Source organism: Dipodomys merriami, unplaced genomic scaffold (assembly GCF_024711535.1).
Source record: "Dipodomys merriami isolate MVZ:Mamm:240054 unplaced genomic scaffold, mDipMer1.0.p SCAF_338, whole genome shotgun sequence".
Taxonomy (NCBI): Eukaryota; Metazoa; Chordata; class Mammalia; order Rodentia; family Heteromyidae; genus Dipodomys; species Dipodomys merriami.
Window position 1 is genome coordinate 502,975 of NW_027204915.1, and position 26,851 is coordinate 529,825.

General features: G+C 44.0%; 1 pseudogene; it reads right to left on the reverse strand.

Moving 5' to 3' along the window:
- The window catches only part of LOC138803207 (MTRF1L release factor glutamine methyltransferase-like), a 68,498-nt pseudogene extending 43,157 nt beyond the window's left edge, over positions 1 to 25,341 (reverse strand).
- Positions 25,342 to 26,851: the final 1,510 nt, after the last annotated feature.

A 26,851-nucleotide genomic window follows, 5' to 3' on the forward strand; every position in this document is an offset into this window, starting at 1 on the left:
GAAAAGGGCCTCTTTGTACCCCAAGATATCTCTCTCCCCAGTGCTCTGTTTTGACAGGAAGCCTTCATTTGTGCCACCTCCCGGGGCAGGCCAAGTTCCCTGCACTTATCCTGTCTTTGTTAGAATATGTTCTAGTGTTGAAACAAACTGCTACAATTAGTTCAAGATTCCTTCTGGCAGACAACAACCAGGGAGCTGAACCTAATGCAATGATTCATTATTGGCAACATTGCCTCCCTAGGTTTTTGGAAGCTTGCTACATCTAAGCACATTTGCAAAATCACAATGTTCCCTGTTATGTAGGTCTGGTGGAGCTCATCAGGTTTTGAAACATTTGACCTCTCCTAGTTGGGCCTTGGGTGGCTAGGTTTGAACACAGTGCCTGAGTACTGACCATGAGCTCAGAACAGAAGCACAATGTGTGATAGGAAGACCCCTACTCAGGCAGGCAAACCCACCTAGTCGTCTGGAGTGACAGAGCCCACCTCAGCAAAGTTGGTAACAAAGAAGCAACTTTATTGAGAAGGTTTCTACACTGACCAGCCAGGGCCACAGCACAGGCTAAGGAGCTGATACTGCCACCCTGAGCATCCCCCATTCTTTGGTTTTTAAAGGCAAAATCCATGAGATCGAGCCAGGACATGCACAGGTGACCAATGAAATCATACCATACAAAAGGATTGCATGGTCATACCAGACCACACACAGGTGGCTAATAGGCAGAGTTTACTGTAAGCATGTGTGAAAGGTAGGGTTTACCACCATAAGCAGATGGTGTCCGGTAGTTGGAGCCAGATTACATTCTATCTGTTTTATGTGTCAGTCTTTAACTCAACAATCAAGGTAAGTTAGGTTGTTAAGGGGAGGGGAAACTAGAGGCATTCTTTCCATTCTAGAGGCATTCTTTCCATTCCAGGAGCAGGGCTGCTTGGAGCCAAGGTCTAGTTATCCTTGTTTAAAGTTTTTTTTTCTAAAATCTCTAAAACAAAGGCAAATCCTGGAAAGAAGCTGTACCAGCTCAAGTCTCCTCTCAGTGCCTACTTCCCAGTGCTTTACCCTTTGATGTCACAGTTTCACTTCTGGTATCTGTGTGTGTGTGTGGGGGGGGGGGTAATTTGTGTGCATATAACAGTCCTGGAGCTTAAATTCAGGAACTGCGCACGGTACCTGAGTTTCTCCTGTACAAGGATAGCACTCTACCACTTAAGCCACAGAGCCACTACAGGCTTTTTCTAGTGATGTGCCACTGAGGATTCAAAGCCAGGTTTTCAAACATGCAAAGCACTCTACCGCTAAGACCCATTCCCAGCACTGCACTTCAGGTTTCTTTCTTTCTTTTCTTGTAAGTTGGAGGAGTTGAAGTCTGGGCCTGGGTGCTGTCACTCAGCTCTTCAGCTTAAGTGGAGAGCTCTACCACTTGAGCTACAGAACCCATTCAGGTTTTCTGTTGGTTCACTGTAGATAACCATCTCTAGGAATCTCCTGCTCAGGCTGGCTTTGGACCATGATCCTGTGCTCTCAGCCTGCTGAGTAAGTAGCTAGGATGATAAGCATGAGTCACGGACACCCAGCTTCTACTTCAAGTTTCTAAGTGGTGAATAGGAGATGATAATGTCATGGGACCTTTTGTGTGTGGGATAGTATTGAACCCAGATCCTCAGCTTCCTGAGCAGGCAGGATGATAGACCTCAGCTAAAGACACCTAAGCTGTGACACTTTGCTGCAAGGGGTTCCTTGGCTTGGCACGGTAGAGTGTTAGCCATGAGCATAAGAGGAAAATCTGTGTCTAGGCTCTGAGTTCAAGGTTCATGATGGAGAAAAATAAACCAAAACAATTGTCTGCAGAGACACCTCAATAGAGTTCAGTACATACATAAATTTGGCCTTGCCTTGGGATATATCTGTGCCTCAAGTTTCTCACCTGCACAATCATCTTACTTGTGGAGCTCTAACCAGGATCAGATGAAAGAATACACCCCGTGAAGGACTCAGCACCCAGCACCCCAGGAAGGACTCTTCATATATATGAAGGACTCTTCATATCCCTCAAGCTGTCATTGCCACGCCGACCCCAGTAGAGTCTGCTTAGCATGGGAAACCATCTATCAGACCATGATAGGGGCCTCGAGACCTATCTCTGAGTTTTGGGACTTCACCGAAGTCTACCTCAGAGAATGGGGCTTTACAGAAACCTATCTCCAAGTTTTGGGACTTCACTGAAGTCTACCTCGGAGAATAGGGCTTCTAAGAGGCCTACTCCTGGGAAAAGGCTGGCAAAAACCCCTGGAAAAGATGTGTTTCTGCCTATCTTTTCCTCATAAGAGTGCCTATTAATCTTTTACTGTTTCTACTGCTCATTGTACTTACTCATTGTCAACGTTCCCTTATTCAAAGCTCTTAAGAGTGTTTGACCACTCCAATATCTGATGAGTGTCTTAAAAATATGACTAACTCACCAGAGTTAAGTGCTACCCTGAAACCCCTCTTATGGAGGCTAGTAGACAAGTTATAAGTAAATATAAAAGTATTGGGGGTTTCACAAAGTCACTCCAGCAGAAGGAATTGTAAGAAATTTACAAAAAGTTGTAGGCACGGCTAGAACAGAAAGAATGTATGGCAATTGCTGAGATAACTACTTAGGAGAAAGAACTTCCTCATTTACTAAGAGACTTGCTAAATCTAAGTCTCCTTGGTCCTTACTATTAAAGAAGGAACAGGAAAGATCTTAATGGGACAGTTAAGGCCTCTATAGAAAAAAGTATAGATCTAGGCCTCCCTGACCTTACTATTAAAGAAGGAACAGGAAAGATCTTAATGGGACAGTTAAGGCCTCTATAGAAAAAAGTAGTGGTTAATTGGTGACAATCATCGAAACCAATTGTATTTCTTAAAAATAGAGGTGAAGCCGGAAACAAGTGCTTATCAGGCGACCAGCTGGTGACCGCCCAAGAATGAAGCCCTGCAGCAAGATTATGTAACCTTTTGCCCTTTCTTATGGAGACTTTTTGCTATAAAAGTTTGTTATCCTCTGCATTAAATCGCACTCAGCACTCAGCATCCACTCCTAATGTGTGTGAGTTGTCTGTTTGCCATCTCCCCGTCCTATTCCAGGTTCCTCCCCTAGGTATCCTCCGTCGTCCCGACAGAACCCGGTCCGCGGCAGGTGGCGCCCAACGTGGGGCTCAGAGCGGGGCAAGAAGCAGTTTCTTCAGTCAAGGAACCTTGGGAGGTAAGCATCTATCTCTCTCTCTCTCTCTTTTCTTTTCACCTGGAATAGTAGTCAGAAGCTCGTTGGGGTGCTGCAGGCCCCTCAGTTGTGACTGAGAAAGATAACGAGTAAGTAATGGGGAGTTCATCTTCTAAGAATAAGGATAGTTTGTCTCTATTTTAAAACATATACTCCACAGCAGCAGTGGGAGAACAAACTAATCCTTGGTTCCCGCAGGAAAAAGGAAACCATTGAAAAAGTGAATGTAAATCTAAGTTCCATAAAGACGGAACTCCTCCTTCGAGAGGAAACAAAAAACGGAAAAAGGAAACCATTGGAAAAGTGAATGTAAATCTAAGTTCCATAAAGACGGAACTCCTCCTTTGAGAGGAAACAAAAAAAAAAATGGAAAAAGGAAACCACTGAAAAAGTGAATGTAAATCTAAGTTCCATAAAGAGGGAACTCCTCCTTTGAGAGGAAACAAAAAACGGACAGAGGGGCAACCAGCCCCTCCCCAAGAGAATAAGAAACAGTTAGATCATTTGATACAATTTTCATATTTCAGGAATGGTGAAAGCCTGCCTGCAGGTGTGGTCTTGGGGCTGGCGGAGAGTCTTGGCGGACGCGCTATAAGACTGCCAGCGGGGCCAGTGGGAGACGTCCCCTGGACCCCTGGGTGGGGCTGTCCTCGAGATCGGGTAGAGGGGGTTCGAGTCCCCCCGATTGGCCGATTCTCTCTGGTTGGAAGCCCTTCTGGACAGACTGTCTGACCAGCAGTCTGACGCGCTTGCTGTCTGTCTTGAGTGTGCGTATATGTCTTCTGTTAACTCTAATTTGAATCTTAGGCACACAGCCCTGGGGCTGGTGGATGAGGGGCTTACTGATCCCGTAGACCAGAGGAAGAGTGCGCATTTCCCACTTAATTGCCCCTTCCACCCTTTTAGAATTCCAGGAGTGCCCGGACCAGATCGCCCACCTCCCCAGAGAAAGCGTGACCAAGTGCGCGTACATTACCAACCCCCGTATGCAGCAGTGTGTGTGTGGTGTGTGTGTGTGTGTAATTTTAACTTCTTTTTCTTTCTTATCTCGGTTTTATTAATTTGGACACTCCTTGTCCCAGAGATGGGGCAAGGACAAAGTAACCTTACTCCTCTCAACTTCCTGCTCAGTCATTTCAAAGAGGTAAAAGAGAGGGGGTATAATTTGAGTATAATTGAAAATCTCAGAAGAATCTAAAAAGAAAAATTCTCTAGAATAAGTAGAGGGGGTTCTAGTCCCCTGGTAAGTGGTGAGATGTCACCCCATTCACTGAGACCTAATTTTGTCTTTGTGGCCACTTGTTTGTCTTGTTTAGTGTGTGTGTTCGTTTTATGTTTTCTGAGGTAGGGAAGATTTGGGTGAGTGTGACAGGCTCACTCAGCAGACTCTGGATTCAGTTTGCTGAATGAGAACAGCACAGAGATTCAAAAGACTAATTAGTGAATTGCCTTGCTAGATAAGCAAGCTCTGGGAAAATTAAGCCCAACAAAGATACCTAGTTTAAAAGAAATACTGTCTTAAATTTTTGTTTAAAACCTTTAGAAAGTGTACGTACAACTGATTTTGATTTTTGCGCGCTTTAAGATCTGTGTGTTTTGTGTGTGTTTGTGAACGTGTTCAAAGATAAAAAATTGTCAGCATGCTGTAACAATTGGGTGAGTTTAAATTTAAAATTCAAAAGGTTATGAGGTTTGGACATTACCAAAAAATTTTAAAAATCTTCACATTGTTTTAAATGGCTTTTTAAAGGGTTCTTTAACTTGCAAATTAGAAAATCTGGTATTTTAAAAACTAATATTTTAAAATGCATAAGACTGTTTATACTGTAATCAAGTTATCTGGCTTAACAAAAATGCATTGGCTGTTTGGGGTCTAATTCCCTTGGCTAAAATTTGGGGATAAATATTAGAAATTTAAATGTAAAGGTTAGTTTAACACTGTCAAAGATGTTACCTGTTCTGTCTATCTAAAACTGTATTTCATTTGAGAACCAAGAGAAGAGACAGGGAAAAACTTAGAAACCAACAGAAGACCTATCTTTAGAGGTGAAGGGTGAACAAGCAGAAGTGCAGTTCAGCTGGTCATGCAGTGGGACAGGCCCTGGGAGGAGTCCACCCATGGTGAGGCAAGCTGGCACAAACGCAGTTCATCTAACCCTAAAGAGTCAGATTGAGTGTGTGGCCATTCCATAGGAGGGGCCAAGTGGCCCATCGTTGTTCTGTCTCTTTTCCCTGCAGATAGACACTGAAAACATGATGGTTAAAATGAGTGGTGTGATGATCTGATTAGTACTGGAAAAACTTTCCCTTGGATGTGTTAACATTAAAATTAGGAAGGCCTTAAAAAGAGGGCAAAAAGTTATTTGTATAATGTGGCTTACTTTCAATTATGTTCTACAATTAGGATGTTTTTAAAAGTTATAAAGATGTTAAATCTAGCTTTGTGGTATAGTAAAGGTGACTGTAATTCTTGCATTAAGGAAAATTGTCATTTGAGTTTAAAATTTTTAATGTGTGTCTGTTTTAAAACAAGCAACTAAGAGGCAATGAGTGACACTTGGCCTCAAGATTTCAAGGGATCTTTTCAAAATGCAAATGAAAACTAAAGTATAAAATATTAAAGGTGATTAATAAGAGGTTTAAAAAATAGGGAATGGATTTTTGGATATAAAGTTTAAATGTAAAATCATTCTTGACATTGGCCTCAATGTGCAAAAAAAAAAAAAAAAATAGGATTATCAAAATGATTGCTATTCTAGTTTGCTCTTATAGGTTTTTTAAGTTTCCAGCAAGCCCAAAGCAAAGCACAGAGGATTCTTACAGTTTGTCAGATGTAACTTTGACTCTTAATAAGTGTCAGGTAAGTGCATGCTTAAAAGCTACTTCTATGTTGACCACCTTGTTGCTTTTAATTGGAGTAAAATGGCCTTTTATAAAACTCAGTGATCTGCAAACTGGTTCAAAGCCAGCCCGGGCAGAAAAACGTCCCTGAGAGGCTGTCACCTCTATTCAGCCAACAGAGTACTAGCCCTGGACTGAAGAGTCAGGGGACAGTACTCAAGCCCCAAGCTGGAGACTCACAGTGGCAGAGTACTAGCCCTGGACTAAAAAGTTAGGGGACAGCATTCAAGCCCCGAGTCTGGGACTCAAAGTGGCAGAGTGCTAGCCTTGAGCTGTAGAGCTGAGGGACAGTGCTCAGGCCCCGAGTTCAAGTCCAACAACCAGCTAAGGAAAATGCCAATGAGGCATTTATCCCAATGTAGAGAAGACACTCCTGGGACAAAAACAATGGTGGAGCATCCAGAGGCAGTAAGCCACTGCTTGGATGGCAGAAATGTCAGATCCTAGAGTCATTTGTGCATGGCCCTTCAAAACCGGTCAGAGCCGGGAGGTCATGGGAAGAGTTTATAAGCATGCCTAATGTTCATGACTACCTTGTAAGGGACAAGAACTTGCCAGTCCTCTGTGATAGTAAAAAGCTAATGTTATAAAATGTGGGAGATAGTTTAAATCTTAACCCCTGTATGTACCAAAAGCTCTAATTGGCAGTAACTATTGAGCTGACACCAGCTACGTGAAATTCATCTTCTCAGGAAAAAGTTTATAAACCTGAGAGTGTGTTTCTATTGATATCTGTCTAAAGGCCTGCAAAGGTAACTCAGGCATTGTGTTAGGGTCACTAGAGATCACATTCCTAAGTCATCTAAAAAGATGCTTTTTGCAAACCAGAGTGCTAAACAAGCTACACTGCTATAGCTGGAGAAAATGTCTGTGCAGTTGTCAAAAGTTAAATATTGTTCTTAATGACATCTAACCCTGATAGCCTCTTTGTAAAATAGGCTAAGGTTATAGGTTCTTGGCTAGGTAAGATCAACGCCCCTAAAGTCAGCTTGAAGAAGTTACAGAAGATTGACCTTCGCCCTTCTACCCCCATTTTAAGATCAAGGGTCCAGAGTCAGTTTTGGAAAAATGAGGCAAAATAGGTAAAATAATTTTTTAAAGGCATAAAAAATAGTGTTAACTGTTGTAGGTGTGCAAGGTGTGGAGACTGCATTTGTCAGAGATGGTTACAAGACTAAGCCTTCTGTGTCTATTTACAAAAATATCTGGTTAGTAAAAAGTTGTGATTTTGGTAAATTGTCCTGAGCTATTGTTTAAAAGATCTTAAAAACCAGCAGGATCAAAGCCTGCCAAGCCTAGACAATGTATCTTTAACCAGTCTGTGTAGGAATTTACAGCCCAGCATGAGGTGTGACGACAGTCCCTTGGAGCCACTGAGAGACCCTGCTGTTCCGGTTGCTGCTGCTGCTGCTGTACACCGTAATGGGTAAAGTTCAACGACGGCCTGACAGTCACCTGGAGGAACTCCTGCTTGATTCCATCACCTGAATCTGCTTCCTGGTTGAAAGCTGCTAAATCTAAGATCTTGTGGGACATTCTTTTGGGTGATATCCAGAAATCCTCTCTTCCCACAGTGGATATTGGGGACAAGGATATCACTGGCTTGCTTGTCTTAGGCACTTCAGTGCATAGTGACTAAAAATCCACTCTAGGGTCACAGCCTAGTTTGACTCTGATATGGTAATAACCTGAGTGTGTTATCAATAGAGGTAATACTCTTAGCCTTAAAATCTAGCAAGCTTCTGCATCATGGTGGTGCCTTAAGGCTGTTCTAAGATAAAGGTTCCGCAAGCCAAAGGAAAATTGGGCAGTTTTAAACTACAGCCACAAAGATGGTCAAGAGATTGTAAAGAAAGAGGGTGGTAAAGAAAGCCTTGGGAAAGGAATTGTAAAGAAAGAAGTAAAGAAAGCCTTGGAAAGAGAATTGGGGAAATTTGAAAAGTAAGGATTGTCTTTAAGACAAACCTCAGAAAGTTTAAGTATGTCGCAAATGGTATGAGTATGTCTTAAAATTGGAGCTTACAAGGACAGCTGGTATAAAATTGATACACGGAGTCAGGACTGGTGAAAATTAAAAAAAAAAAAAAAAAAAAAAAAAAAAAGGGGCAAATGCCACGCCGACCCCAGTAGAGTCTGCTTAGCATGGGAAACCATCTATCAGACCATGATAGGGGCCTCGAGACCTATCTCTGAGTTTTGGGACTTCACCGAAGTCTACCTCAGAGAATGGGGCTTTACAGAAACCTATCTCCAAGTTTTGGGACTTCACTGAAGTCTACCTCGGAGAATAGGGCTTCTAAGAGGCCTACTCCTGGGAAAAGGCTGGCAAAAACCCCTGGAAAAGATGTGTTTCTGCCTATCTTTTCCTCATAAGAGTGCCTATTAATCTTTTACTGTTTCTACTGCTCATTGTACTTACTCATTGTCAACGTTCCCTTATTCAAAGCTCTTAAGAGTGTTTGACCACTCCAATATCTGATGAGTGTCTTAAAAATATGACTAACTCACCAGAGTTAAGTGCTACCCTGAAACCCCTCTTATGGAGGCTAGTAGACAAGTTATAAGTAAATATAAAAGTATTGGGGGTTTCACAAAGTCACTCCAGCAGAAGGAATTGTAAGAAATTTACAAAAAGTTGTAGGCACGGCTAGAACAGAAAGAATGTATGGCAATTGCTGAGATAACTACTTAGGAGAAAGAACTTCCTCATTTACTAAGAGACTTGCTAAATCTAAGTCTCCTTGGTCCTTACTATTAAAGAAGGAACAGGAAAGATCTTAATGGGACAGTTAAGGCCTCTATAGAAAAAAGTATAGATCTAGGCCTCCCTGACCTTACTATTAAAGAAGGAACAGGAAAGATCTTAATGGGACAGTTAAGGCCTCTATAGAAAAAAGTAGTGGTTAATTGGTGACAATCATCGAAACCAATTGTATTTCTTAAAAATAGAGGTGAAGCCGGAAACAAGTGCTTATCAGGCGACCAGCTGGTGACCGCCCAAGAATGAAGCCCTGCAGCAAGATTATGTAACCTTTTGCCCTTTCTTATGGAGACTTTTTGCTATAAAAGTTTGTTATCCTCTGCATTAAATCGCACTCAGCACTCAGCATCCACTCCTAATGTGTGTGAGTTGTCTGTTTGCCATCTCCCCGTCCTATTCCAGGTTCCTCCCCTAGGTATCCTCCGTCGTCCCGACAGAACCCGGTCCGCGGCAGTCATTAGAATTAGGATGTTTTCATCAGTATTTCCATTCCTTCAGAAACATGTCACGAACCACACAAGTTCACATCTAACGGTTTAGACAGGTGGTTAGTCGGGGTTGGGGGGAGAGAAAGGGTCATCAGACTCAGGGTTTGCACTCATAGGGTTGTGGGTACTGTCCTAAGATCTTTTCCTCAAGGGTAGAGCTCTACCACTTTGTGCCTCAGCTCAGAGTCTCACAGACTTCTTGCCAGGACTGAGTTTTCAACCCACCACCTGAGCAGCTAGGGTGAGTAAGCAGCATCTGGTTCGATGGAATTGGTTTGCAGCTGTTAACCTCTGGCTGTCAGGATAGATGGCAGCTGTTATCTTCAGATTCCCAGCTTGCTCTGTCATGAAGTATTTAATGCCCTTGCCTTGTATACTTGCAGTTAGAACCTTCTAACTTTTCTTTGGTGCTTGAGTGACAGCACCACTTCCGGCTTTTCTGTGCATGTGATAGTGTGGAGACAAACCCAGGGTTTCATACCTACTAGGCAAGCACTATACCACTGAGAACCAGGAGTGACAAGTGTAGAAATATATATATATATATATATATATATATATATATATGTATAAAATAAGAAAAATATCTGTATATTATTAAATTACATATCCTATATTACTATCAATTATACACAATTAAATTATTCCTTCATTTCTCATTGTTGAAAATATAATAAAATATTAATTGAAAATTAGTCAATGTACTATGATTATTGTTTTTAAGTTTAAAATATAATCATACACTAATTACTAATGTAATTGTTACTTTTACAACATTCCATTCATATGGATGTATGTCAGAATGCGTTTCTTAGGATCTCCCGCCATTCGTAGGTGGCGGTTCCAGATTTTGAACACTGGGCCTAGGTTGCTGGTTTTGGCTATGGCTTGCCTGATAGCCCACCAAACTTCAGCAGTATAAGGTCACATACTCTTTCTGGGCCCTTTCATTTAGACCCAGTATGGTCACAATACAAAGGAAAAAAACAAAGTAAAACCGCCTTCTGGAACTTCCCAATTTTAGGCTTATTCTCACCCCCCCTTTTTCTTTTTTTCTTTTTTGTTGTTTGTGGCGCCAGAAATCTGGGTCTGGACACTGTTCCTCAACTATTCATCTCAAGATTAGTGTTCTACCACTTGAGCCATAGCACCAATTCCAGCTTTTTTCTGCATATGTGGTGCTGAGGAATCAAGCCCAGGGCCTTATGCATGCAAAGCAAGGAATCTACTACTGAGCCAACTTCCCTGCCCCACTCCTTTTTTTTTTTTTTATCAGTCCCGAGATTTGAACTTGGGTCCTAGGATCTCAGAATGGGCTGTGGGTTCATTGGCTGCACCCCAGCCTAGGGTGATCGAACCTGAGGCAGAATTGCCACAAGATGAGTTCAAGCCCCGGCCCTGAAAAAAATAAATTAAGGCCATGGCTTAGAATTTGCTCCATTTTTCTGGCAGGCCTGGATTTGAACTCAGGGTCTGGGAAACTCTGTGACACTGTGGGGGAAGGGAAGTTCACTGTTGTTGAAGACAAGAATTTCAGACCAGTTTCCAGGCCTGAATTTAAGCACCAACACTGGAAAAATTAATATTCATATATGTGATCTTTTTACATACATGGGCTTACTCCATTTGACATTCATTACCCTTATTTATTCATTATTTATTTTATTTAGTATTACTACATACATAACATTTATTTCATTCATTACACCTTATCACATGCATATATTTGAATATGGATTATACTTCATACTGAGACCCAGGATTTTTACAGAGAAGGAAAAAAAATGTGTCAAAGTAGGCAGGATGACAGATATCAGCCACAGATGCCTAGACTGTAACACTTTTGTAAGGGTTTCCTTGGGTCCCCTTGGTAGGGTGCTAACCATGAGCCCAACAGGGAAGGGTCAGTAGCTAGGCCCTGAGTTTAAGGTTCATGAGCAAGAAAAAATAAACCAAAACAATTGTCTGCAGGAGACAACTCACTAGAGTTCAGTACATACATCATTTTGGCCCTGACATGGGGACATATCTGAGCCTCAAGGTTCTCATCAGTACAATAATCTTTGGAGCTCTTACAAGGACCAGATGAAAGAATGTACTCAGTACACCATTCCTCATATAAGACTCATGACAGAGCTGTATCCCACACACTGTCATTAGAATTAGGGTGCTTTCATCAATGTTACCAAACTACACAAAGTTCACATCAAATGATTTAGAGGGGTGGGTTTTTTGTAGGGGAGTGGTGAGTCAGCCACGGGGATTACACTGAAAGTTTGGGGGCACAGTCCTAAGATCATTTGCTCAAGGCTAGAGATCTACCACTTTGAGCCACAGCTCAGAGTTTTGCAGACTTCCTGTCAGGACTGGATTTTAAAACCACCAGTGTCTGATCTCAGCCCTCCAGTATCTTGGATGACAGGGCTGAGCGAGTCAGAAGCATCTGGTTCTAATAAAAGACCCCGAATAGCAAAAACGCGCCTCAACAGAAAGAACACTGCTGGAGGAATATCAATACCAAATTTCAAACTCTACTATAAAGCCATAGTAATCAAAACAGCTTGGTATTGGCATAAGAACAGACCTTAGGACCAATGGAATAGAATTGAAAACCCAGAAATGAACCTACAGACCTATAGCCATCTAATCTTCGATAAGGAAGCTAAAACAATAGAATAGAAGAAAGACAGCCTCTTCAGTAAATGGTGCTGGCAAAATTGGTTAACTACATGTAGAAAACTAAAGCTAGATCCTTATATATCACCCTGCACCAGAATCAACTCCAAATGGATCAAAGACCTTGAACTCAAAGCAGACACTCTGAAAACATTACAGGATGGAATAGGAGAAATATTAGGTCTCCTTGGCTCAGGCCGAAATTTTCTGAATAGAGACACGGAAGCACAACAAATCAAAGAAAGGTTGGACAAATGGGATTGCATACGGTTGCAGAGCTTCTGCAGGGCAAATGACATAGCTAGCAAGATCCATAGAAAGCCCACCGATTGGGAGAGGATCTTTACTAGCCATACAACGGACAAGGGTCTCATATCTAAAATATACTTGGAACTCAAAAAATTAAACCACCCAACAACAAATCCTCAAAGAAACAACTGCCCAATAAATAAGTGGGCGAAAGACTTAAAGAGAAGCTTCTCTGAAGAAGAAAGAAGGATGGCCAATAGACACATGAAGAAATGTTCAACATCCCTAGCCATAAAAGAAATGCAAATCAAAACAACATTGAGATATCACCTCACTCCAGTTAGAACAGCAAAAATCAAGAACTCTAACAACAACAGATGCTGGAGGGGATGTGGACAGAAAGGAACCTTACTTCATTGTTGGTGGGAATGTAAACTTGTTCAACCACTTTGGAAAGCAGTATGGAGGTTCCTCAAAATACTTCACATAGATCTCCCCTATGATCCAGCAATCCCACTTTTGGGCATTTACCCAAATGTTTACAAACAAGACCACACTAAAGCTACCAGCACAACTATGTTTATTGCAGCATTATTTACCATAGCTAAGATATGGAACCAACCCAGATGCCCTTCAGTAGATGAATGGATCAAGAAAATGTGGTATATATACACAATGGAATTCTATGCCTCCATCAGAAAGAATGACATTTCCCCATTTGTTAGGAAATGGAAAGGCTTGGAAAAAATTATATTAAGTGAAGTAAGCCAGGCCCAAAGAAGCATAGGTCCCATGGTTTCCCTTATTTGAAATATCTAGTATAGGTATGAGTCAAGCGGAAAAGGTCAGATAATGTGATGTTAGGAAAATGAACCCTTAAATATGTATTTTAATGTTTTCGTTTCTTTCATGCATATGTTTCTAACGCATTTATAAGATTATTTCTTTGTTGCTTTGTATGTCCCTCCCCCACAGTGTAACCCCCGCTTTCACTATATTTGATGTCAGTATAAAATGTGGAGGAGATGGGGGCAAACAAGTCGTTTAAGGATTCAGGTGGACCTGTTGCAACAATGAGAAGTACAAAATGTCATGTCAAAACCAGCTTTACAATGTCGGTGGGGGGGGAGGGGGGTATAATTAGGTGGGGGGAGGGGGGAGGCTGGGAAGGGAGGTGAAGGGTAAACAAAGGAGGAGGCTGCAATGCTTGGTAAGAAATGTATGCATTATCCTGCCCATGTAATTGTAGCCCCTCTGTACAGTATGTTCTCAAATAAAATAAAATAATATTAAAAAAAAAGAAAGATATTAAAAAAAAAAAAAAGAAGCATCTGGTTCTGTGTACCTGGGTTGCAGCAGTTTACCTTTGGCTAAGTCAGGTTACATGGCAGCTCACATCACCAGACTCCTAGCTTGCTCTACAATGATGTATTTGCAGTCCTATTCTTATATCTTTGCAGTCAGAACATTCTATTGTTTTGTTTTGGTGCCAGACCTGCATCTTGAGTAAGTGTCTAGAAACAGTCCCTAATCTTTTAAGCTCAAAGCTAGTACTCGACTGTTTGAGCAACAGCATGACTTCTGGATTTTTCTGTGCAAGTGGTAGTGAGGAATGGAACCTAGGACTTTGTACATACTCAGTGAGCACTCTAACACTGACCCCCAGGAGTGACAATTGTATAAACAGATAAATTTGTAGATTGGTAGATAGAGATAGATGGCTCAGTGGTAGAACGCTTGCCTTGCAGGCCTGAGGTCCTGGGTTCGATTCCTCAGCACCACATAAGTAAAAAGAAAAAAGCCAGAAGTGGTGTTGTGGCCCAAGTGGTAGAGTGCTAGCCTTGAGCTGAAGAGCTGAGGGACAGTACCCAGGCCCAGAGGTCAGGCCCTATGACCGGACCCATAAAAAAAGAAAATTAGTCAATGTAGAGTAATTGTTGTGTATAGTTTTAGAATATAATCATATACCAACTACTAATTTAAATGTTACTTTTATAACATTCTATTTGTACGGATGTATATCAGAATGAATTTCTTAGAACTTCCCACCATTCATTAGTGGCAGTTCCAAGACTGGACCTCCAGGTCTAAGTTGCTTGTTTCAGCTTTGGCTTCCCTAATAGCCCACCAAACATTAGCAATGCAATGTCACGTACACATTCTGGGGCTTGTCATTTAGACCCAGATGGTCACAATACAAAGGAAAAAAAAATAAAACAACCTTCTTGAACTTCTCAGTTTCATCCTTGTCCTTTTTATTGTTTTTTTTTTTTTTTTCTGTCAGCTCCAAAATTTGAAGTAGGGTCGTAGGATCCAGTGAGCAGCTGTGGCAGAGATGCAAAGACCTGAGTTCAAGCCCTGTGCTAGGCCATAAAAAAAGTAATAACAATAAGACCCTGGCTAGGAAATTGCATCATTTTTCTAGCAGGCCTGGGATTTGAACTCAGGGTCTGGGTAACTCTGTGACACTATGTGTGAAGAGGAAAACTCACCGTCCTTAAAGACAAGAAATTCATGGGGCTGGGAAGGTGGCTCAGTGGTAGAGTGCTTGCCTTGCATGCATGAGGCCACTGGTTCAATAACTTAGCACCACATAAGCAGAAAAAGCTAGAAGTGGCACTGTAGCTCAAGTGGTAGAGTGCTCGCTCACCTTGAACTGAAGAGCTGAGGGACAGTGCCCACGCCCAGATTTCAGACACCATGACTGGCAAAAAAAAGAAAAGGAAAGAAAAAAGAAATTCAGACCAGTTCCCAGGGCATGAATTGAAGCCCCAGCACAGGAAAAGATAATATTCATATATATGAGATCTATTTACATACATAGGTTCTACTGCACATGACATTTATTACCCTTATTTAGTATTGTTACACATATAACATTTCCTTTATTATATCATATCCCATAGGATATATTTGCATATGGATTATACATCCTATTGAGACCCAGGACTTTCACAGAGAAGAAAAAAAATGTGTCAAATTGGCTTCTTACTCCACAAATAAATTTTTGGCCAGCTGGAATTTCAACTCATCCTACATTGCCCAATCCATAAATGGGGTACAGTCTTAGCACAACAGCCTCCGGCAAACTGAGCATCCAGGAAATTCTGATGAACTGTGATCAAGCCACAGTAGTGCTCAAAAATGTGTAGATTGATATTATATATATATATATATATATATATACCTGCACCTATATGTGTATATATATATATATATATATATATATATATATATATATATATATATATATATATATTTACAAACACTTACAAAGAGGGAATGTGAAGATGTTATTAAATTATATATATGTTAGAACCAATTATTAGTTACTAAATTATGACTCCATTTAATGAGGTATCATGGTTGAATACTTACAACAGAATTAAAAATTAGTCAATATACTTAATCATACCTTGGTGCTAGAATGAAGATTTAAATCCAATAATTTTTGTGTGGCATTCTAAAATAGAATCATGAATTAACTGCAAATTTAATTATTACTTTTATAACATTCAATTAGCATTCATCAGGATCTCCCTCCATTTGTGGGTGATAGTCATAGCATTCGAATTCCAGGCCTGGCTAGGTTACTTTGAATGCAAAACATTGGAATGACACCATGAAGATTTCAGATTGTCATGATTAAAAAAGAGAACAACAAGAAGAAAAGAAAGCCAGGTGTCAGTGGCTCCTGCCTATAAACCTAACTAATCCTGAGGCTGAGATGTAGAGAATGCCAATTTGAATTCATCCGGGGCAGGAAAGTCCACAACACTCTTCTTTTTCAAACAGATCACAGGGGAAAAAAATATGAGTGGGGCTGTGGTTCAAGGGCAGAGTGCTATCCTTGAGCAAAAGGAGCTCAGGGACAGGGCCTAGGCTCAAAGTACAAACCTGGACCTGCCTAAACCCCCACCCCCAAAAAAGGAGGCAATAACTCCATGTCTCTGTGTATGGATGGATGATGTATGGATGATGGGCATTCAGTAGGTTGCCCATGCTCATGTCCTTCCCTCAACCTGGGCAAGTCCTCAGAGAGTCCTAAGTCTGAGCCAGCAGCTTGAACAAAGCATCCTTCTCTGCCATTTAATAACTGAAGCCCCGCCAGCTTTGCCTGGGCTGTGCAACAAGTGCCTTATGTTCTGGTTGAGATGTCCCATCGGGACACCGAGCAGCCAGCCACTGCCTCCAGGGAGACCACAGGTCCTAGGCTGTAGGAGTTGTCAAAGGTTCTGGCTCCATATTCTCTATCCCTCTGTTAAATGTGAGCCTACTCCTCTGGGGCCTGGTGGCTATTCCTCATTCACCATTCTCATTGCCGAGTCACAGGTTGTTCCCAAATCTTGGCAAAGATATGAAGTAGCAAGCGATTTCTGCACCAAAAGGGATAAGCCAATAAAGCCCACCCTCATAGTTCCTGTCAGAAGTGAGCCTTGAGCTGCGAATGTGGCTTAGTGGTAGAGTACTTACCTAGCACACAGAAAGGCTTGGGTTTGATTCCGCAGGATCACAGAAACAGAAAAAGCCAAAAGTGGCACTGTGGCTTAAGTGATAAGAGTGCTAGCCTTGACCAAAAGAAACTCAGGAACATGCCCAGAGTCTGAGTTCAAGCCCCAAGACTGGCAAAAAAGTGAGCCTGGTGAGACATATTCTTCTGGTACTCATAGGAGGGCCAAGGTTAGAGGTAAGAGATAGGGTAGAGGACAGTTGCTGGTGGCTCACACCTGTAATCTTAGCTACTCAGGAGGCTGAGATCTGAGGATCACAATAGCAAGCAGGAAAGTCTATATGAGACACTTTTCTCCTATTAAACACCCCAAAAGTCAGAAGTAGAGCTGTGGTTCAAGTAATAGAGTGCTAGCCTTGAGCACAAAACCTCAGGGATAGCATCCAGGTCATGAATTCAAACCCTAGGACTGGCATGAACACACACACACACACACACACACACACACACACAAACCAAGCTAGAGCATTTGCCAGTCAGCCTGCACAAGTTCCATCTCTAGCAACTCAATATTTAAAAAAAGAGGGAGAAGGGAATGAAAAACTTGCTCCTGGAGGTGGTATAACCAGTGCCAAAATTCCAGTGGAGTTCTAAGATGTGGAACAAGATAGAGAGCCTCAGGCAGAAGGTACAAACTGCACAAAGTTTCTTGAGTTGTGGTGTAGAATAGGTGGTGTGGGTGGAATGAAGGTTCTGAGGCTTCACACAAGTCCGGTAATACATTCAAGGCTGGGTCAAGGCTTGTATTTGATCCACAGGGAGGGCAGAGGGTGGAAGTCCCAGAATGGGGCCCAGGGGGAAGATTAGCTTGGCTTTTCAAGATGGACCCCAGCCATTTCCTGTGGCTGGTAGCCTTTTTTTTCACAGCTCCTGACCCTCAGGCCTCCTTTCCATGGAGGAGTCAGGGCAAATGCACGGAAGAACACTTGCTTAAGAAAAGGTTCTATTTTAATGTTTTCGTTTCTTTCATGCATGTGTTTCTAACGCATTTATAAGATTATTTCTTTGTTGCTTTGTATGTCCCTCCCCCACAGTGTAACCCCCGCTTTCACTATATTTGATGTCAGTATAACATGTGGAGGAGATGGGGACAAACAAGTCGTTTAAGGATTCAGGTGGACCTGTTGCAACAATGAGAAGTACAAAATGTCATGTCAAAACCAGCTTTACAATGTCGGTGTGGGGGGGGAGGGGGGTATAATTGGGTGGGGGGAGGGGGGTAAAATTGGGTGGGGGGAGGGGGGAGGCAGGGAAGGGAAGTGAAGGGTAAACAAAGGAGGAGGCTGCAATGCTTGGTAAGAAATGTATGCATTATCCTGCCCATGTAATTGTAGCCCCTCTGTACAGTATGTTCTCAAATAAAATAAAATACAATTAAAAAAAAAAAAAAGAAAAGGTTCTAGGGGGCTGGGAAGGTGGCTCAGTGGTAGAGCGCTTGCCTTGCATGCATGAGGCCCTGGGTTCGATTCCTCAGCACCACATAAGCAAAAAAGAAAAAAGCCGGAAGTGGCGCTGTGGCTCAAGTGTTAGAGCGCTAGCCTTGAGCTGAAGAGCTGAGGGACATCGGCCAGGCCCAGAGTTCAGGCCCCACGACTGGATCCAAAAAAAAAAAGAAAAGTTTCTAGCCCAATGCTACTAGTGGCTCAACCCATATAAATCCTAGCTACTGAAAAGACTGAGATCAGAAGTTGTGGGTCAAAGTCAGCTCAGGGGAGGAAAGTTAGTGAGACTTTTCTTGCCGATGTACTACCAGAAATGGAGCTGTGGATCAAGTGCTAGAGTGCCAACCTTGAGGCAAAAGTTAAAGAGACCGGAGCCTAGATCCTAAGTTCAAGCCCCAGTACTGGCACATAAAAAATAAAGCTTTCAGGAGTTCCGAGTCCACTGTGGTGAAAGTCTAAATCAGTTGGGTGCTGGTGGCTCATGCCTATCCTCCTAGCTCATCAGGAGGCTTAGATCTGAGGATCGTCGTTCAAAGCCATCCTGAGCAGCAAAGTAGAGGAGACTCTGATCTCCAATGAACTACAGGAAAACTGGAAGTGGTACTGTGGCTCAATTGGTCAGTTGAAGAGCTGAAGGGACACTGCCCAGGCCCAGAGTTCAAGCCCCACCTGGCCTGCATGAACCTCACTCTGTGGCTCTAGGCAGAGTAATTTCCAGTGGACTGCTAAGGGTCTCCCAATATCTAGGTGTCCTACAAGTCTTGAAAGCAGCCTCTTTGGGAGCCTTTTTCTATAGAGCGGGCCAAAGTATCAGACAACGGTCTAGCCTTGGGGCACTGAGGTCATCAGCCAGGTCATCAGAATGGCATCTGTCATGGGTGCAGTGTGGATCTGAGCAGTAAATCAACATTTCAGACCAGGTTTCTGGGCCAGGAGGGGCAAGAGCTGCAAGATGGCACAGCAGGTAATGCCTACTCACGGGGGCAAATTTGTCAGGCACACCTTAGGTGGGTGTTGAGTTGGGCTCATGAAAGGCTTGTTGGCTCAGGAATCCACAGCTGGCCGTCTGCTGATTGTAGCAGTGGGTATCCCAGGAGTCCCAGGGCTCAGAGGCCTGCTTTCCTCACCAATGTTCAGCGGCAGATGAAGGTCTGCAATCATGCATTGAGTATAAACGAGCATCCATCGTGTTCTTCCCTTGGTTCTGTACCCTATGCATGGATGGAAGTGCAGGTTCCATAGAACTTACTGCCATGGCCCAGAACCCTCAGCCCAAGAAGGAGTTGGGGAGAAATAAATTACATGTCGAGAGTTTACTATGACTATGCCTCTGGACTGCCCCCAGTTCTAGCTCAGCTCATCATTACCACCTTCTTGTGTGTATGTCTGTGTGTGTGTGTGTGTGTGTGTGTGTGTGTGTGTGTGTGTGTGTGTGTGTGTGTGTGTGTGTGTGTGCATGGGCACATCTTAGTACTTGGGCTTGAACTCAGAACCCGGGCTCTTTTTTCATTCAAAGCTAGCAATTCTACCACTTGAGTCACAACTTTTCTTCCAGCTTTCAGGTGGTTATTTGAAGAGGAGAGTCTCACACACTTTAGAAAAGTGAGCTGGTGATAAGAAATGTACTCATTATCTTGCCCATGTAATTGTAACCCCTCTGTACAGTATTTTCACAATAAAAGATGCTATTGATACAAAAAAAAAAAAAAAGAAAAAACAGAGTGACGTGGGCTGCCTCTGAATGCCAATCCTTAGATCTCAGCCTCCTGAGGAGCTAGGAATGTGAGAGCATGAGCTATTAACATCTGGCCACATTTTCCTTCTTGGCTAAGACAGTGTACCTCTCTCCCAGCCTAGCACCCATTTATACCTAACCTTCTTCCCCCTCCCCCTACTCCTCCAGGCTTCAGAGGAAACGTACCCTCCCCTGAGGACATAGAAATTGGATGCTTGAGAGTTTTGAGCTTTATGTTCTCCACACAGTTAAGGGCTGCTGGGAGATGATGTGGAGATCAGAGATCTAGGCCAAGGTAAGTAGATAGCTGTTCGAACAGAAGACAGTATGAAGAGACATCCTTGCAGCTGGATGCCAGTGGCTCATGCCTATAATCCTAGCTAATCATGGCTGACACTTGAGGATCAAGCAAGATTCAAAGGTAGCCTGGGCAGACTGTTATCTGCAATAAATCACCAAAACGGTGGGAAGCAGAGCTACTGGAGTACAAGAGGTAGAGCACCAACCTTGTGCAAACAAGCTAAAGGATACCACCTAGGCTCTGAGTTCGAGCCCTGGTAAACACACACACACACACACACACACACACACACACACACACACACACACACACACACACACAAACATCCTTAGCAGGTGCCAGGGGCTCATACCAGCAATCGTAGCTACTCAAGAGGCTGAGCTCTTAAGATGGCAGTTTGAAACTAGCCCAGGCATGAAAGTTCGTGAGATTCTTATATCCACTAAAATACTAAAAAGATGAAATGTGACCGGTGGATCAAGTGATAGAGTGTTAGATTTGAGCAAAGGAAGCTCAGTGCCTAGGCCCTGAGTTCCAGCTCTAGAGTTTTTTTTTAAAGACACATTTTGCCCCCCCCCCCCCCCTTAGGCCATCAATCCAGATTTTGGTCATCCTAGATCTCACTTCCACTCCTGCCATTTCTACAGCACCACCACAAGTGGCCTGTTTCTGGCGAGCTCTGGGTTAAGAAGTGAATGTACACAAGGGGGGCATACCTAGGTCAAGGCTAATGCCCCAGAACATTGAGGTATTGGCCATACCAGTCTCTCCTCCCCCAATTCCCTGGTCCTGGAATCTAAAGTCTGTGCCTCTGTAATCTGGGCATCCAGAATTCTCTAGAAGGATTGGAGAGGCCCAGATGGGGCTGGAAGATAGACTTGCCTGCGATAAAGTACTTGGACATTTCCTAAGCACCAACAGATATTTCCAAGCCACCTTGGCCTCACCTCCAATGTAGCCTGGAATCTTCCTTGCTTGGGCAGCCTTCAGTCCGCTATCAAGCTGCAGTTGGCCAGAGCCACCGGCAACCCCCTTCCCTCACTCCACTACCAGCCTGCTGAGAGGGACATGCAGCCAGAGGTCTAGCTGAGGAAAAGGGCAGGACATCCCATGTCTGAGTTCCCCACCCAGAGACAGGCAAGGCTCTATTGCAGCTAGCCCAGCAGATGCAGAATCCCCTGCAGGAGGCCAAAGATTTGGACAGCTGGACTTGGGCCCCAAAGAAAAGTTGAACTCAGGTCTCTGGCCATTTAGGACTCATGGTAGACCCTGTTAGGAGGCTAAAGGCAAGGTCGATGTGGAGGAGGGGCACCATCCGAGGTGAGAAAGAGGCAGACAGGCACCCAGGAACGGGACAGAGAAAGATGAGGAAAACACACACACACACACACACACACACACACACACACACACACACAAATATGGCACTGGTGTCTCACACCTGTCATCCTAGCTACTCAGGAGGCTGAGATCAAAGCCAGCCAGCACAGAAATGCCTGTGAGGCTCTTATCTCCAATGAACCACCAAATAGCAAGAAATGGAGCTGCAGCTCAAGTGTTAGAGCACTAGCTTTGAGCACAGAAGCATAGGAACTTCACGTAGACCCTGAGTTCAAGGCCCAGGTCTTCTACATCCAAACTCACAGACACACACACACAGACAAAAAGACACACGAACACACAGACACACCCAGTGGTAGCCCAAAGCCTCAGCAGTCCCTGAGCACCCTGAACTTTCCACCAGCCACATCTGGGGCCTTTGTCATGGACTCTCTCTGTAGGTATGGTGGCTATAGCCACTGGCACTGTACCTACTGCCACCTCAGCTGTGGCTACTGGCAAGTGCTCAGATCTGTCATCTTGCCTGGATTTTCCATCTTTGGCCAAACTCACTGTACTGTGATGGCACACTTGGTGTAACTGGAACATTTAAACTACTTTCTATGTAAGAGCTTGTTTACCCTCCAGCTTCTCCTCCTCCATCTTCCCCCAAAACCTCACGATTTTTTTGTGTGTTTTTTTAGTGAAAAATGTTTTTGGTGTTTATAGTTTGGTTTGGCATAAAATGAGCCTACTATTGTCTTAATTTAATAAAAAAAAATTTCTGATTCTATGACAGCATAAATTTTGTGGGTAATGGTTAAGACTAGGTTGACTTTCTGAAAAAAAAATCACCACCCATAAAAGAGGAACAAAAAGAAAATAACATATGACAGGAAACATTAATCTTAATGGACTAATAGTCTGTCAGTTTGATTTAACTTTTAATCAAAAATTAAAGTAATACTTGATAACGTTTTATTAACATATTTAAATTTCTTCATTCTTGTCATTTAAGATTCACTTTATAAAGAAATTCAACAGGTGACAGTAATACCATCATCAGACCAACTGCAGACAAAACTCAGAGCCTCTCACATGTCTGGAATGGTTCACAACATATCATCGCATTTCTACTGTACACACTGTTATGCAGAAAATTCAGCTACCTTTTATTTGGTTGTAGGTTATGGGGTTTGAGCTTTGGGCCTGCCAGCAAGCCCTCAGCTGTTCAGATGAAGGTGTGCGCTCCACTACTGGTGCCACAACACCACATCCAATTTTCTGGTGGTTCATTGGAGGTAAAGTCTCACAGACGTTCCTTCCCAAGCTAGCTTTGAACAGTGATCCTCAGATCTCAGCCTCCTGAGTAGCTAGGCTGACAGTTATGAGCCACTGGCAGCGCCAGGCTACACCCAACTTTTTTTTTCTTCAGCTCTTTTCTTTCTTTCTTTTTTTATTGTGAAAATCCTGTACAGAGGGATGACAATTACATGGGCAAGATAAGGAATACATTTCTTATCAAGCATTGTAGCCTCCTCATGTAGCCACCTTCTTATACCAAGGGAAAACCCAACTCATCAAGACACAAACCAAATGTAACCCTACACTTCAGACTTGGTCACCAGCATGCAAACCATTCTTCCATGGATGGAGAGCATATAATTGACACTACCATCCTACACCTGCTCCCATTCACCCACTCCCTGCCTACCACAGGCCATGACCTCTGGAGTTCTTGTTAAGGCACCACCCACCCTGCTATGGCTTCACACTGTGGTAAACCTGGAGAGTTATTAGAAATGTCTGTACAGTGAGGCCAGCACCTAGTCTCACAGCCATAGCAACCATAGTACTTCACTATCTCTTGCAAGCAAAGAAGGGGTGTCTTTCTTTCTTGTTTGTTTTTTTGTTTTTGCTTTTGCTTTTTGGTTGAGGGGCTTGAACTCAGGGCTTGGGTACTCTCCTTGATGTCTAATTTTCCTCAAAGCCAGTGCTCTACCACTTGAGCCACAGTGCCACTTCCGGTTGGAGATTGGAGATGAGGTTCTGGTGGGACTTTCCTGCCTGGGCTATGAAATGAGAGCCTCTGGAACTCAGCCTCCTGAGTGGCCAGCATGACAGGTGTGGGATGACAGGCATGAGCCACCGGCTCATAGCTTAAGGTGTCAAGTCCTTCAGAATGTCCACCTAGTCCTCCTCTAGACACTACCACCTAGACACACCTCTACCTCCCTCAGGGACAGCAAAGGGATGCTACAATCTGGGTGAAGCCATGGGGATTAAAGGGCCCCCTCCACATCACTAACCGCCTTTATCCTCCCATCTGCCTCCTGCAGATTGCCTGGTCTTCCAGGGCAGATCAGACGCCCAAAGAGTTCTTGGGCCTGCCCTATGTCCCCCTGCCCCACCCAAATGATACCTGAGGACTTCTGGGGCCAGCTGCTCCATGTCCTCGTGGAAGACATTAGGAGGGTTGCTGACAAGCGGGCCCAGGGGTACCCAGGGCAGAAGGACTGTCCAGCTCCCCTCTGTCAGAGGAGACACAAAGCACAGATGGATCTACTAAGAGCTTCAGGGCATAGCCATCCACTTGTCACAAAGGTCACTGGGAGAACTGTTTTATGGTGACAGCACTGGGGCCTGACCTCATGGCCTGGCACTGTCCCTAACTTGCTTTGTCTCCAGGGGAGTGCTCTTACACCTGAGCCACCATGCCACTTCCAGATTTTTCTGTGTATGCAGGACCTAGGAATCGAACCCATGCTTTCCTGTGCGCTAAGCGAGCCCTCCACCTCTGAGACAAAATCCCAGCCCTAGATAGCTGTTCTTCTGTGAAGCCTCAGGCCTGTCTTGGGACAGTTTCGCACATCTATACCAAGTCTCTCACCAGCAGCCCTGGCTGGAAATGAACACGCTCTGCTATGTTGCCCATCATCTGCAGCACCTTTGTTCTCTGTGCGTCTTTCAGATCCTCCTTGTTAAGCAAGACCCCCTTTTCAAGTGCTGTCTCCAAGAAGCCCTTTCTGATCACCTTGGAAAAGCTGGAGGCTCTCCGCTGTGCAGGCTGCCAGCCTTGTCAGACTCTGCCTTCCAGCCAGTGTGGGTTGAGAATGCATGAATGGGAAGGCTTGGATTCCACCACCGGATTTGTGAAGGCCCTGATACACCACCCAGGGGCAGGTGTTGTATCACACTCCGTGAGAGGGGGCTCGAAGCTTGGGCAATCTGTGGGGAAAAAGACAGGACCATTTCTTTGTGTGGGCTTGAACTGAGGATCTGGGAGCTGTCTTTCTGAGTTTTGTTGCTTAATGCTGGTGCTCTACCACTTGAGCCACAGCACCACTTCTAGCTTTTAGGTGGTTCTATGGAGAGTAGAGTTTCATGGGCTTTCCAGCTTATGGCTGGCTTCAAACTGTGATCCTCAGTTCTCAGCCTCCCGAGTAGCCAGGATGATAGGCATGAGCCCGAACCCCAGGTGATGGGCACCAAAGGCTTTTTGTTTTTTTTTGTTCCTGTTTATCTCCTGTCAACTAGCAAGCCCAAGTTAAAATAATCATTACAGGGGATCAAATTCCTCTCCTAGGTCAGTTAATCCAAGGAGATAAAGTGTCTTTGGAAAAGGCTAGTCTCAGTTGGATTAGGGGTATTTCTGTGTGTGTGTGTGCGTGAGTGTTGGGAATACCTACCCTCATCTCTGTGGTGCCTCATCCTCCCAGCAGGGAGAGCATCCAGGATCCTGACCCCAAGGGAGGTGGATGGGGCAGGGTACCTAAGGTCACAACCAGGGGGATGATCTGAATTCTGTCCTGCAACCTAAGCCTGGACAGATGAAGGAGAGAAGGTGAGGGTTAGGGAAACATGAAAGGGAGCCCCTTACCTTTGGCTACATGTACCAGCAAGAAACCTGAATACATCTTTCTTGGAAGTCAGATAAAAGGTGTACAATGTTCATTTATTTCATGATTGTTTTAGTCCTAGGGCTTGGATTCAGGGCTTGGGTGTTATCCCTGAGCTTCTTTTTTTCAAGGCTGAGGCTCTACCACTTGAGCCACAGCACATCTGGCTTTTTGTGTGTGTTTTTGGGGAGGGAGGTGGTTTATGGGAGATAAGATTCACACGTACTTTCCTGCCTGGGTTACTCTGAGTCACAAAGATCAGAGCTCAGCCTCCCAAAGTGCTAGGATGGTGGGTGGGAGCCATGAGCTCCTGACCGCCACCATCCATTTATAATCCCTTAAACCCAAGGCCAGGCCACCCATACTACACCTCCTTTTTGGGAGTAGGAAGCAGACATGAGTGGGATTGATACTTCAACAGCCTACCTATCTTTGAGCATTGTTCTGGGTCAGTCTGATGGAGGCTTCGTCCTTATCCACAGCAATGATTTGGCTCTGTCACAAGAACAAATGTTCCCTGGGAGGAATCAGGTCTGGGGTCTCTCCTCTGAACCCGCCACCCTAACCAAAACGACACTCCCCAGCAAAGGGTAGTACACACAGAGTGTTTTTATTGTCTTAGAGCCAAGGTCTTGTCAGATAGGTGGGGGTATAGGTCAGAGGCCTGGGATTGTGCTGGGCAGGGGGACAAGGTGACACTTTCTCATCCACTTTCCTCCAATGGTGTAGCAGAGTGATGTGGGGAAGGACTCATGGGATGGACAATGAATAATCATCATGGTCTAGCCAGGGCACAGAGGGGCTTACCTCATGAAGCTGCTTCAACAGGCTGAGCAAAACAGCTCCTGACCCACAGCCCACCTCCAGAATGAGAGGGCCACCTTGCGTTCCAGCCTCATGGGGATGCTGGGCCAACTCCTCCAACACTCATTCTACCAATTCCTGAGAGAGAGAGAGAGAGAGACAGAGACAGAGACAGAGACAGAGACAGAGACAGAGACAGAGACAGAGACAGAGACAGAGACAGAGACAGAGACAGACAGACAGAGAAAGAGACAGAGACAGAGACAGCGACAGAGTTCCAGAATTACACTTAAGCCAGATGCCGATGGCTCAAACCTATAATCCTAACTACACAGGAGTCTGGGATGTGAAGATCTTGGTTCATAGCTGGCTTGGGAGGAATGCCTGTGAGAATCTTATCCTCAAAGAACTAACAGAAAACGGGAAGTGATGCTGTGACTCCTGTGGTAGAGCGCTAGCCTTTATCTGAGGAGCTCAGGGACAGCATCCAGATCCAGAATTCAAGCCCCACAAATGAC